Source organism: Alexandromys fortis, unplaced genomic scaffold (assembly GCF_014885135.2).
Source record: "Alexandromys fortis isolate MF-2015 unplaced genomic scaffold, M_Fortis_MF-2015_v1.1 scaffold_0, whole genome shotgun sequence".
Lineage (NCBI taxonomy): Eukaryota > Metazoa > Chordata > Mammalia > Rodentia > Cricetidae > Alexandromys > Alexandromys fortis.
In genome coordinates this window covers 15,601,570-15,615,231 of record NW_026067949.1, presented here as the reverse complement: position 1 = coordinate 15,615,231, position 13,662 = coordinate 15,601,570, and positions in this window count along the sequence as shown.

The following is a 13,662-nucleotide window of genomic DNA, read 5'->3' as shown; positions in this document are numbered from 1 at the left end:
CATAAAAAGGGAAGTTTCAATGGACGCTCATCAAATGTGCATTGAGACTTAGAAAATGAACATGTCAGATTGTGATATATCGATTAAAAACAGTTACCAAAAATAAATCAATGGAAAATTGCTTTGGCATTGAACATAAGATATTTAATAAAAATTATAATATACCCACTGCAGAACAGAAGGTTTTGTTTTGAGCAGAGAGTCATCACACAGGCAAAAGTAATTGTCATACTGACAGAAATATTTGCCATATTTTTTTCATCCCAGTGAAAAATTTTTCTTTTAGTGCATTGTCCATTCTTGCTTGGTGCTTCTTAACTAAAAGAGACTTTGGGGTATCTAAGCATGCAGGCCTATTGGAATATTAATGACCAGTAGACCAAGAATCCCTGGCACATATCTCACTGTGCTGTGCTCTCAGACATGGGCGTTGAAAGATTTCACCTCTTGACTTAACTATTAGAAGATTGTAATGAGATGATGGGTCACATAACCTTCTAAATATTAAAAGACCTTCCATCTTCCACTTGTGTGATCTTGGTATTCCTGTTATGTGAATAGTTCAGTATGGTGACAGAACAGGTAAGGAACTAGTCTACATAAAACAAAAGTTCCAGTTGTATTATATTAATTTTCTAAATGTGCCTCTGTTCTTTCCATCTTCACATGGCACCCGAAGAAACAACACAAAAGATCCAGGAAATACATTTTGCTGTCCATTCAATGACTAAATTGAGAGGCATCAGCTATTCAACAATAAATACTCATGTGATCCCATACAATACACTGCCTTCTTGTGATCATAGTGTTTTCCCTGTTTGCTGTAGTAAATAAAATGTTGTTCAAAGAACATTTTTGAAAGTGCTACTAAATAAGTTAGAACCACAGATGCAATATTATGATTTTGGTTTTCTTTCCCAGGCTTTTAATCAGTAGCCCATCATGCCTGGATATTGCAGCACAGACCAAATTGAGTTCTATACCTAAAACCTATGGTGACCCTACTCTTACCTAGCTTTTCAAATTTTGAATTCCTGGTGTAAGACACCACACCCAGCTCCATCTTTGATCTTTTTTTGCCAATGTGTTTCAGAGTGTGATAAATTCTGAGAGTACTGTTACTAAACTATAAACATCTTTTATAATATATATGATTTTTTATATTGTATGACATATTTGCATTCTGGGTTGCTTCTCCATGAGTGTTCACTTAAACACAGCTGTGGGTAGATATAAAGTGTTAAAGTGTATATAATTTAAACATTTTCAGAAATCAAAGATAAAGCAGATTCTTTGAAAATTTTACATTCCATTTTCACTTTCTTCCACTTGCCACCCGGTTATAAAGGATTAAATCAATATTTAGTTTAGCCCAAAGAACAAACCAATGTAAAAGTAGAGTCTATAATCCTGAATTGTTTCTAATAGTCTCACTAATAGTCAATATATAATTTCTGACTGGCTAAGCAAGTTTTTTTTAATTACTTTTTTGAAAAACAATCTTTTCTCATTGTGCATACCTATCCCAGTTCCCACTTCATCCCCTCCTCTGGCTGCCCCCTTCTTTCCTTCACCCCAGACCCACATCTACTCCACGGAGAGGGTAAGGGTACTCAAATGGAGTCAACTGACACATCACTTTGAGGCAGGACTGAGGATCATCCCCTCTATATCTACTAGACTGAACAAGGTATCCCTCCAAAGAGAATGTGTTCCAAAATGTTACTTCAAATATTAGGGTTAAATCCTGGTCCCACTGTCAGTGTCCCCACAGACTGGTCAGGCTATGGAACTGTCTCTCACAATCAGTGGGCCTAGTTTGGTCCTAGGCAGGTTACCTGCAATCAGTCCATAGTCAGTGAGCTCTCACTAGCTCAGATCAGCTGTTTCTATGAGTATCTCCATTATGGTCATGAACCCTGTGCTCTAATTATCCATCATCCCTCTCTTGAACTGGTCTCCAGAAGCTTGGTCCAGCATTTAGCTCCGGATGTCTGCATCTGCTTCTATGATTTTCTGGATGAAGGTTCTATGATGACAATTATGGTAGTCATCAATCTAATTGCAGAGGAAGGTCAGTTCAGGCACCCTCTCTACTATTGCTTAGGGCCTTAGAAGAGGTCATTATTGTGGATTCCTGAGAATTTTCCTAGTGCCAGGTTTCTTGCTAGGCAATTAATGGCTCCCTCAATCAATATAAATCTTTCCTTGCTCTCCCTGTTTGTCCTTCCCCATCACAACTATCCCAATCCCTCATTCTTTCCTCTTTCCTCCCCTTGTCCTTTTCCCCTCCCATCTTCCCCTCCTTTTGTATTACTACTGTTATTCTCAGGAGACCTTGTCAAATTCCCCTTCCCAGGAGAATCCGCGTATTCCCCTTTTAGGAGTCTCCTTGTTACCGAGTTTCTCTGAGTTATAGGTTATCTTTGGCTTATTCTAATATCCACTTACAATTTGTCTTTCTGAGTGTGTGTTGCCTCATTCAGGATGGCTCTTTTAGTTCCATCCATTTGCATGCAAACTTCAAGATGTAATTGTTTTTTTCCAGCTAAGTGGTATTCTATTGTGTAAATGTACCACATTTTCTTTATCCATTTTTCAGTTGAGGGGCATCTAGGTTGGTTCCAGGTTCTGCCTGCTACAAATAATGCTGATATGAACACGTTGAGCAAATGTACTTGTTTGAGTGTGACTCCTTTTAATATATTTCAGAGTGGTATTTCTGAGTCTTGTGGTAGACTAAATCCTAATTTTCTAAGAAACTGCCATAATGATTTCCAAAGTGGCTATACGAGTTTCTTTAAACTATTCTAAAATAGGAGATACCTTAATATAATTTCATCATACACCCAATGCTTTCCACTGAGGCAAGTCATCCTTCTACTTCTGAGTAAAACAACATTTTTTCTTCCTATAGCTGCTCCAAAAAACAATTTAATTTTACCAACTATTATGAAATCAGAAAACATGTCAGAAACATGCTTATGTTTCCCGATGTTAAATAGCGTTCAGGGATGAGGGAAATGGATGGTAATTATACAGAAGATGACTCTCTTATATACAAATCATTTAAAATATTGATGTGGAGGCTCACAGTAAGATGAGTAAGAAATGTGATTAGTAAGCTAGAGCAGTCAGCAATTCAGCATGAGGATGAGAAATTAGATATAATTATTGTTGTATAACTCTAATGTACAGATGCTTTCTTGGCAAACAGCCCGGGATAGACAGTCAATGGGGTGCGAGTCATCCTTGAATGATGTATTATTTGGCCAAAAATACAAGAGTAATTGCTGAAACCTAAGCTAGACTGAGTTCCATTATTCCCCCCACCCAAGAGGATCTTGGCACACTCCCCATCATTCTCTCTAATGGTCAGCACAGTTAGTAACTAAAGTTACCATCTAAGTCACCTTGAGTCTGCAAGACCTCTATTCCAAGTACTTCAGCATTCTCTCCCGGTCTCTCTTGAAATTATGTGCACTGTTGTATTCTCTTAGTATCTCCCTTCCACCAAATTCTCACTTTCTGGTGCAAGGCAACTGCATGCAGAAACTTTCCTCTTGACTAAAAAAGAATAGTCATCCTTGTTTCTTTTAAAGATGGAATTACTAAAGCATTTTTCCCTCTATAGAGTGTAAGGACAAAATCTGTTTCTATCTTTCTATCTGTTCTCACTACTTCATTCTCTCTCCATATATCTCAACTCAAAAATGAATTGATTTTTCTATCCCATACTATGACATTTTCTTCTTGATCTCCCTCCCCAAATTTTTATATGCTGAATACTTTCTTCTTCTCACAGACTCCTTCAGTAGACAATGGGCTTTTCAGTAGACAATTTTCACCTATATTACTGATGATTATCTCACATATCAGTGAAAGTAGAATGTTTCAAAGAGTTATATATAAAGATCCGTCAGTGTCACAAAGAAAATATTCAAACACTGGTGTAAAGGTTGGTTCATGTTAAAAAGTAGAAAACCTGAGAAGGAAGAAAAATAATTTATGTAAACATATAGGACTTAAGTATTTCAAAATCAATACCTATTAATATTTTTGATAAGAGTAAATGTCTATAGCTAAAAAATTTTGTTGTTTTTAACACATCAGTTTCAACAACTTTTGTAAAAAATGAAAATAATTCATAGACAGTAGAGTAACATCAATTGTATTAAGAGAGAAGTCATCAAGAATGTAAATAAAGTTAGAGAAGAGTGAATAATTCTATTTTTATTGACAGACACAAAAAGCACTATCTTTGCCTTGTTTATTAGTAGAAATTATCAGTTGATACCTTTTTTCACGAATTTTTCCTATCATAATTCTGAAAGGAAGATGATTTTCTAAATGATAATCATAAAAGTCCATCTTACCAACATTACTGTCCCAGCCTATATTAGTTACTTTTAGATAATAGAAACTTTTGTTATACTAAATTGGCAAATTTGTACTCTATATGTAGGAAAAGGACAAAACAGTTAAGAATACTATGTGAAGTACTTCCTGTAAGAGAACAAATTTTGAATCATTTACTGATTAATTTTCACTTGTTCTGTGTAAATCTTACATAGTGGACACACAGAATGGAATCTTCCATCCATAAGTGTGTTATCTGAACAGATGCTATTTGTATGTAAAGTGGGAGGAGCAGTACAGAAAATGAGCTCATAGGTTCTGCTCAGTGACTTTTTCAGCTTTATATTCTCCTTTAGCTAGAATATAAATTGATATAAATTACAACTTCCTCCTCTTCTCCTTTTCCTTTCTCCTCATCCTCTTCTTCTCTTTACATTTTTAATTTTATTGCCTCCACCACATCAGTTATTGAGAATTATGATTATATTTTTAATTAAAGGAAACAGAAAAAAGTCAAGAAGCACATTAAATTCAACCATAGTTATTCTTGCCAGAACGAGAAATTTCTAAGAGCCAAAGGGTAAAGGTGTTTGTAATGAGATTGTGTCTCTTAGTAAGGCCAGAAAATGTACCCATAAATTCTCACCAATATAAATGCTTAGTCAGGAGCTAAACAAGAACAGCAATAGACTCACTAAGCTGATGTGACCCAGAAGGTCTCAGCCATACACAAGTGAATTTAGGCAACTAAGGAACTATAAAAACAGCAGAAATAGCCATCATCAGGGAAGAGTATATCAATTGGCCAACCAACACAGAATGATCCAACTATATGTGTGTGTGTGTGTGTGTGTGTGTGTACTTATAGATCGAGCATTCTTTATTTGTGTATTTTGGAGTATATAAGTATATACATATATGTGTTCATTTTTGTATAAAACAGCACACAATGGTAAAAGGAGGCCATGAATCTGAATGAGAGTAAGAAATGGTATAGGTATGTGTTTGGAGGTAGGAAATGAAAGAGGAAAGAATGGAATTCTGCTACAATCTCAAAAATTAGAAGACATAAGTTTTAAAAATCACTGGCAGACATCTTAAAAGTTATTCTTGGCCCTTTAAACTTATTTCATCTTATAGTAGAAAACAAAGGAACAACTTTTTTTCTTTTTATATAACATTTTTTCTTAATTATAAACTTGGTTATGAAGATAAAAATCTTTTCTGAACCTAATATGTTAATTCTATTTAATCCCTACTAATGCTTGATTTTTATGATAGAAAGGTAATCTATTGAGGTTCATGTTCTTATAATGGTTGATTTTACTATAATTTGCATAACTTCCAAGCACCACCTATGAAGTAATCTTTTATGAAAATTTCTGAAAAGTGTGTGTGATTAATATAAGGAGATTTTTTCTTAGCATAACATTTAATATTATCAAAAATTCAGTGAAGTATTAATCAGTTTTCTTCTGTTCTTTGCAATGAGATTTCAGTGATTGATTTTGGTATTTATGTTTTAATTTCATCAAAATGCCACCATAAAAAGTAGTCATATGGCTGAAAGAATAAAGTATATTATTTCAAATAAATTTTGAAGTAAATACATTTCTTAAATTTGAATTATTAACCAGTGCTAGAATTCATATGTTGAGATGGCTTTAAACATTTCTAATTAAGATAAAATACAAGAAGCAATGTCGAGAATTTCTCATTACTTGAGTTTGCTACTTGGATATAATACTCTTTTTGATGGCTGTCTTCTTACTAGATGTCTTATCAAAAGTCCCTGGGAAGTTTTAATTGTTCCTTGTTAATAATCATTGACTTGAATTTTGTGCATGGTGATAGATATGTGTCTATTTCCATTTTTCTACATGTTTATATACAGTTATACCAGCACCATTTGTTAAATAAGCTTTCTTTTTTCCATTTGTTATTTTTTGCTTCTTCATCAAAATCAGGTGTTCAAAGGAGTGTGGATTAATATCCAGGTCTTTATTCAGTACGACTGGTCCTCCTGTCTGTGTTTATGCCAATACCAGGCTGTTTTCAGTACTGTAGCTCTATAGTAGAGTTTGAAGTCAGGGATTGTGATGCCTCCAGAGGTTCTTTTATTGTACAGGATTGTTTTGGCTATCCTAGGTTTTTTTGATTTTCCATATGATGTTGAGTACAGTTCTTTCAAGGTCTGTGAAGAATTTTGCTGGGATTTTGATGGGTAATGCATTGAATCTGCAGATTGCTTTTGGTAAAAATGTCATTTTTACTGTTAATTCTGCCTGTCCAAGAGCATGGGAGATCTTTCTACTTTCTGGTGCAAATCACTTTGATTTCTTTCATCAAAGATTTAAAGGTCTTGTCTACAAGTATTACACTTGTTTGGTTAGAGGTACTCCAAGATATTCTATGCTATCGGTGGCGATTGTAAAGGATGTTGTTTCTCTGATTTCTTTCCCAGCCCTTTTATCACTAAGAATGACTTACATAGATCTAATCTACATGCGAAGTAGAAAAAGATGGACTCTCTTGAGTAAATTGGGAACCTGGGGACCTTGGGGAAGGTTTGAAGGGAGGAAGGAAGAGGAAGGGGGAGCAGAGTAAAATGTAGAGCTCAATAAAAATTAATATAAAAAAGGAATCATTGACGTTAGGGTACTGAAAGACAACAAAAGATTAAGTTTACTTGCTCCTATACCAGAGTACATCAAATGATTCTTACAGAGTACAATTCATGATTCAGCTGTAAGCCCAGCTTCAGAGGGCCTAACAGCATCTTCTTGCTTCTATGAACTCCACATATATGTGCTCATACTCAGACACATACACATTAAAATCAATAAAATAAAATATTATAAAATCAATGATCTGGATAAGATTGCGGCTGACTGACATCAAAATTGAAAACTATAAGTGATAAGACTCACTTATTAGCCATCGACTGTTAGTTATTTTTTGAGATAAATCTTTTATATACAATAACTGAAATGAGAAAATAGTCTCATTTGACTCATTACAGACTTTTATGGCAGCACAGAACGGACACACACGGGTCAGAGAAAAGGATGCCTTTACATTTGTAATTATTTGTATATAAATAAGAAGGAGAAATGGAATGGCTTGAATTACTAATAGACATGATATGTGACCAAATGTGTGGAACTGAATCCATGATTATGTCCAACTCTTCTGCTGTATTTTCCTTTTTTATCCTACCCTGCCTTGCTGTTAGTACAGATGATGGGACTGAGAGTAGAATGGACAAGAATGCCACAGGTAAATGTTAATATATTATGAAAATACTTCATGGAAGTTGCAAGTCTCCAGCTAGGTGTTGATAAAGTATGAGGTTTCCTTCGGTACCTATAAGAATGGTCACACAGCTGCCACTTATCACTGCCAGAATCAAGTTTCAACATATCATCTCTGTCTTATCATCTCTGTCTATTGACAAATGAAAGTATCAAGCTTTTCTCCATGGAATAGTATTCTCTAAAAAGCATGCCTCTCAATTACTTACATACTAATGATTTCCCCCTTTAATAACATACATTATTATTCATTATAAATAACTTATAAACAACCAGAGTCTGTTTTATTTTAAGGTGTTAGCTACCTTATACATGCTTTAAGTTTTATATAAATTTTATCAAATTAAATTTATTAATAACTAAATTTGTATTAATATTTAATATTTACTGAATTTAGTGAAGGAATAAATACAAAGTCATCACACCCAATGTTATAAATTATCAAGTATGTTTGGGACAGATACTTCAAGCATTTTCATGACCTAATAAAACATTGCTTATTTTTTAATTTTCTTCCTCCTGTTCCTCAATTCTTCCTCTTCCTCTTCTTTTATCTCTTTTTTTAAACACTGCCTGGCCCATTATCTGTAGCCTCCTATTGGCTAGCTCTTACATATTGAGCTAACCCATTTCTAATAATCTGTATAGCCCACGAGGTGGCTTACCATGGAAGATCTTAACCTGTGTCTGTCTGAAGTGGGAGAATCATAGTGACTCACTCACTCAGCTTCTTTCTCCCAGAATTCTGTTCTGTTTACTCCACCCACCTAAGGGTTGGCCTATCAAATGGGCCTAGGCAGTTTCTTTATTAGTAAGAAATCACTTCCACATCATTTCCCCTTTTTCTCTTTAAACAAAAAAGAAGGCTTTCATTTTAACATAGTAAAATTACATATAGCAAAACAGTTACCAAGTAAGAATTACAATAATCTTTATCATAACTAAGGAAAACTATAACTATAACTAACTATTCTTCAACTCCTTCAAAGACCCCAGAAGGATATAATATTACCTAAGTAAATAAGAAGTCCAAAACTCTAGAAATGACAGAGACATCTCGCTGCCTGGACATTCACCCAAAGTTCCTCTGTACTGTTGGGGCATCCATCTTTAGCCTTCAGGCCCATAGTATCCAGCAGACATTTTCATCAAGAGGAAATTCCAAAGACAGTTCAGTCACTTTCTGCTGTGTCCTGCAGAATGTCTCTCAGACTCTTTCATGAATCAGGAACCCCAAAAGACCATCTCACCTTTAGGCAAGTTCAGCAGTCTTCTCTCTGTGGGTTCTCTGTGTTCAGTTTATGGAACAGTCCAGGCAAGTGCAGTTTCTTGCCCAAATGACTATCAAACTCCATAAGGAGCCTCTTCGATGCCTACCTTCCTCTTGAAGTAGATTGATGCTGTTAGGAGCAGACGTGTCTCATTGTCATGAAAAGTCCTAAGTTATTACAATATTTTAAATGCCATACTATGCAGCCCTTGAGAGATATGAAGAATGCCTATCTGAAATATATCTCTATATATCTAGAAAATCTAACTAACATGACTACAAGCTTGACTATTATCAATGATTATCCATTAACAACCTATATTTCCTAATTATACAGTACATTTTTAAATGAACTACACAATCACAATACCTTAATCAAGATCAGAAATACATATAACAAAATTGACCGTAAAACCCATACCAATGCAAATTATTCATATCTATATCATATCCCTTTTTAAATGTAAAAGAACAGTTATAAACAATATTTGGGAATATGGGCATAGTTATTTCTCTTCAAACTGCTTCCTGCTGAATGGGGGCGTCATTAATTAGATTGTTTAGGGTGTAACCTGTTTGTCAGGTTCATCTCAGTTGGCAGTTGAGTGAAGTAATTTTTTGAGGATGTTCACAGCAACTTTTCAGGAGGGTGAGGTCTATCATACCATATTGGAATAGAAGAAATCCACAGGGTCTGGTCCTCTGTGAAAACAAAAGAAGACCTTTTCCAAAGCATTATAACCTTAGATCCAAATTCTGAAGTTAAGGTACCTTTAGAACATATGTGCAGGTTCAGCTTAGCAGCCCATATAATGAAATGTCTCTCTGTACTTAGCTCCTTCATAGTCAAAAATTTTAAAGAAAACACAATGTACATAATCCAGACTCTCTGTAAATTTTTCATTTTTACGTATCTTATTTTTCTTTATTTTTCTTAATAACTATCTGAACTCTGTCTCTTTAAAGACTTTACCCTTTTTTTAAACCATTAACTTTATTTTTTTCTCTCTCTCAAGCCTACTTACATTTATCCAACAGTGTCTGAATCTGTTTTATTGTGAATATGTAATTTTTTTTATTATCCAGGAGCATTTCTTAAAATGTTAAGCACATGTTAAAAACTTAAGTTGCACCATGTAGGGGTAATATGGTACCGCCTGTGTCCTGCCCAGTCTAAACCTTAACTGCGCTGTTATTATGGTAACTCCCACCTGAGGTCTGCAGGATTCAGCAAGGAGGAGCCGCTACTGCCTCAGATCCATTTGGTGCCCCTGAGCTGAGCACAGTTCCAGGCACATAGCAAGTCCACATTGCCATCAAGCAAGCCGTTGCATTTTACTCCAAATACTCCATTCAAAAGCTCTGTCTCCTGCAGGAGCCAGACAGAGATCGCGATGGCAGCACAGCCCAGAAAGACGGCATTTTAAAACAGCCAGTGGTGTAATGAAAATTTATACAGTTTACCTTCATACTGTAGACTCTAATATCTTTCTCTTCTCCTACCTCCTCCACTTTTTCTTCCCTGTCCTCCACTTCCTCTTCTCTTCTCTTCTTGCAGACCCTTTATGAAAGTAATACCTATAAAACCCCACCCTTTTTGTATAGAAAACTCTTACAATCTTCTTACCAGCTTTAAAACACAAGTCTGTTTGAGGAAAGTACAACTTGAAATAGGCCGTTTCTGTGAGAAGCAGAAACCTAACTTAGATTACACACTTATTTAAATTGTAAAATTTAACAAACAAATCATGGATAGTAATACAGCTAACTCTAAGGAGTAAATATAAAGTTAATTTATAGCATCTATATGAAATTGTATCATTTTCTTTTGAGTAAGTAGAGGGTTTGTGTATGATAGTTTATCCATCCCAAGTTTTGAAGAAATTCTTCATTGATTTAAGATTTCTACTACAGTGATGGTTACCCCCACTGGATTGAAACCATTTTGTGCAAGTATTGTGAGGTCTCCAGGTTGGAGAAGTCTTGGACCAGCCCTTAAACAATCAGAAATTATCAGTACAGATTTTCCATAGCCAATCTGAGGTACAACTTGTTATTCTCCCTGAATAACTATTTTGGCACAATGTATTTTGGCACTCTGAAGTATGATCCCAAATCTCTCTTCCAGTTAATCTTTATGAAAGAGGCTTCAACACATTGCCCGAAATCACCTAACACTCAGAATTATGATTGTCACACGTGAAACATTATTATCAACTGATTCTTGCAAACATAGACTCTTTGATACTAAGTTAAGTCTAACATAGACTCTTTGATATTAAGTTAAGTCTAGTTTCCTGGAAGAAAAGGGGACTAGAAGTAAAAGGGACACATCATCTTAGACTTGTCTCTGAGTTGTTACACTATTGATTCAGATTTACCTACATGTACACCTATGCCTACCCATCATGAGGGTCACCTTCTTATAACCTATCTTATCTACCAAGGTGTAATCACCATGGTAATATTAATCTAAAACTGAAGAGACTTCTACTGAAATACAATGACATATCTTTATCTAATTCTCATTTACTGTGGTGATGTCATGTTTAGAGTACCTTTATGTGTCTAGTTGAAATGAAGGCTCTTGACTACAAGGTACAGAACAGCTTCTGATGTTTGAGTTATGTGAATTCCTAGTGAAACTGATTTATAAAGTACTGTACTGCTTCCTGCTGATGCTTATTATTAAACTTCATTTTAGAAGTTTAAAAACATAACTTAGAAAACAAATCTGATTGAACCTTTATTATATCCTTAATCTGAGTTACTTAAATAAAATATAGGTCAAACTCTAATAGTGAAATAATTCTCCAAAAATATTAATAGTTCAAAAAAATAAAACTTTATTATGCCTTTATATCCGTTATCAATTTTAAATGTGCTACTATAATGTATCCTCAATTCCATTTGATTTGTAATGCTGTTAAGCATAAAGGTCGGGACAATACATAATTTCCAATACATCATACCCTTAGGTTTGTTTAAAATAAAAGACTCCTTTGTATTTTTCTTCTCTAAAAGAGAAAAATAGTCAAGTTATATCAACAACTATGTTTGTTTAGAACACCAAATCAATATATTTAGCTACTTAGTATTATGACATATGCTAAATTCTGGGGAGATTCGTAATACATATCCAATTTTAAAAGGCTAAAACATCCTAATGGAAGTCATTTTCATAAAATGATTATGACTAGATATTATTATAGCTGGACAACTCTGTTATTAGCACTACATCTAGATTCACCCTTGGAACTTGTTCAGTCTACCTCTGTATTTCTAACTCATATATTATACAGATTAAAAATGGCAAGAAGTAGAGGATGTTCTTGGCATCTTCCACAACAAGGGAAACACAAAACCTTTACTCCAATGGCAGAGAAGAGATAGGCGAATGGTGCTTAAGAAAACAGGAATCACCCTGACATCCCCAGAAAATGTGAAAGTCTCAATCTTGATCAAGCAGTTCATCCCAGATATCCATATTGACCTTCCACATAATAGCTTTCGCAAGTGCCTTGGTAATTGTGAACAATGTAGAAAATATTTTGGGTTAAAACAGAACTTAGGAAGCAAGACACCTTTTTAATAATTAGATTTGCATATTCTGAAGTAGCCCAATCTTCAGTTTCAAGAAAACAGACATCAGCATGCACTAAAATTAGTACTTAAGATTACAATATTCTGATAATGTGGAGTTTGGATTGGACTGAAGAAAAGATGTTTATTAAAGAGACATATCCCTGTAAAGGTACAGCAGATAAGCTCCAAGGAATAGTTAGTGAAGGGCAGAACTAGGTCACCGGCAGTGAAAATGAAGAGGTGTAGCTAGATTCAAGAGATTTACAAGGAAAGATTACTAAGGGAATGACTGCCTACATGAGAAGGGAGAGACACAAACATTAGAATGGTTTCTTTCTTTTGAAATGCAGTATCTGTGATCTTTCCAAAGATATAAATCACCAAGTGATTGTCTTCAAGAAGTCTATGATATCCAGATTCTCAGGAGGTTCTATTCTCTTTAAAGGGAAAATTTACTCTGAAATGTCAATGAAGTAAGGTAAGATATATCCATTATGACTAAACCAATGGGATCTGTCCCAGGCACCCAACTTAAAAGCATCAGAATATCTTCAAACTGCTGGAACTTGAGATGAGGTAGAAGAGGAGGGCTTTAAATCCCTTCAAATGAAACTTTTTGATATGGTTTTCTTTATTTCCCTGCCTATATATGCTTTCACATTATTAATTATTTAAATAGACTTTAAGATAATCATTATACTTTTTATTTTAATAACTAAGAGATGAGATTAATGTGAAGCAATAGGACAATTGTAGAACTAAAGTTATATGAGGATTTCTACTGAGAGGCTCATATTAATTTTAAGGTATGCTTTAAAACTTAATAACATTAATTTATCTCAGTAAAGAGATGCAAGCCCAGACTACTATACCCAGCCAAGCTTTCGTTCACTATAAATGGAGAAAACAAAATTTTCCAGGATAAAAACAAATTTAAACAATACGTAACCACAAATCCAGCCTTACAGAAAGTAATAGAAGGAAAATCTCTAACCAAGGAGTCCAACAATGACCACAATAACTCAGACATCTAGAGACCCTTCACCAGCACAACTCTAAGGAGGGAAACACACAAACTCTACGACTAAAAAAGTGACCGGAGTTAACAACCACTGGTCATTAATATCACTTAAT